Source organism: Schistocerca americana, chromosome 11, assembly GCF_021461395.2.
Source record: "Schistocerca americana isolate TAMUIC-IGC-003095 chromosome 11, iqSchAmer2.1, whole genome shotgun sequence".
Lineage (NCBI taxonomy): Eukaryota > Metazoa > Arthropoda > Insecta > Orthoptera > Acrididae > Schistocerca > Schistocerca americana.
Window position 1 is genome coordinate 40,187,102 of NC_060129.1, and position 1,740 is coordinate 40,188,841.

Genomic DNA, 1,740 nt, shown 5'->3' on the forward strand with positions numbered 1-1,740 from the left:
CTCTTCTTCAGAAACGCTTTCCTTGCCTGTCTACATTTTATATCCTCTCTACTTCGTCCCTCATCAGTTATTTTGCTCCCCAAATAGCAAAACTCCTTTACTGCTCAAAGTGTCTCATTTCCTAATCTAACTCCCTCAGCATCACCTGACTTAATTTGACTACATTCCATTATCCTCGTTTTGCTTTTGTTGATGTTCATCTTATACCCTCCTTTCAAGACACTGTCCATTCTGTTCAACTGATCTTCCAAGTCCTTTGCTGCCTCTGACAGAATTACAATGTCTTTGGAGAACCTCAAAGTTTTTATTTCTTCTCCATTAATTTTAATAACTACTTCAAATTAATCTTTTGTTTCCTTTACTGCTTGCTCAATATATAGAATGAATAACATCGGGGAGAGGCTACAATCCTGTCTCACTCCCTTCCCAACCACTGCTTCCCTTTCGTGCCCCTCCACTCTTGCAACTGCCATCTTCTTTCTGTTCAAATTGTAAATAGCCTTTCTCCCCCTGTATTTACCCCTACCACCTCTCGAATTTGAAAGAGAGTATTCCAATCAGCACTGTCAAAATCTTTCTCAAAGTCTACAAATGCTAGAAATGTAGGTTTGCCTTTCCTTAATCTTTCTTCTAAGATAAGTTGTAAGATCAGTATTGTCTCACATGTTCCAACATTTCTACGGAATCCAAACTGATCTTCCCTGAGGTCAACTTCTACCAGTTTTTCCATTTGTCTGTAAAGAATTTGTGTTAGTATTTTGCAGCTGTGACTTACTAAACTGATAGTTCGGTAATTTTCGCACCTGTCAACACCTGCTTTCTTTGGATTGGAATTATTATATTCTTCTTTAAGTCTGAGGGTATGTCGCCTGTCTCATACATCTTGCTCACCAGATGGTAGAGTTTTGTCATGACTGGCTCGCCCAAGGCTGTCAGTAGCTCTAATGGAATGTTGTCTACTCCCGGGGACTTGTTTCGACTCAGGTCTTTCAGTCCTCTGTCAAACTCTTCACGCAGTACCGTATCTCCATTTCATTTTGATCTACATTCTCTTCCATTTCCATGATATTGTCCTCAAGTACATCGCGCTTGTATAGACCCTCTATATACTCCTTCCACCTTTCTGCTTTCCCTTCTTTGCTTAGAACTGGGTTTCCATCTGAGCTCTTGACATTCATGCAAGTGGTTCTCTTTTCTCCAAAGGTCTCTTTAATTTTCCTGTAGGCAATATCTATCTTACCCCTCATGATATAAGCCTCTACATGCTTACATTTGTCCTCTAGCCATCACTGCTTAACCATTTTGCGTTTCCTGTCAATCTCATTTTTGAGATGTTTGTATTCCTTTTTGCGTGCTTCATTTACTGTATTTTTATATTTTCTCCTTTCATCAATTAAATTCAATATTTTTTCTGTTACGCAAGGATTTCTACTAGCCCTTATCTTTTTACCTACTTCATCCTCAGCTGCCTTCACTACTTCATCCCTCACAGCTACCTATTCTCCTTCTACTTTATTTCTTTCCCCCATTCCTGTCAATTGTCCCCTTATGCTCTCCCTGAAATTCTGTACAACCTCTGGTTTAGTCAGTTTATCCAGGTCCCATGTCCTTAAATTCCCACCTTTTTGCAGTTTCTTCAGTTTTAATCTACAGTTCATAACCAATAGATTGTGGTCAGAGTCCACATCTGCCCCTGGAAATGTCTTACAATTTAAAACCTGGTTCCTAAATCTCTGTCTC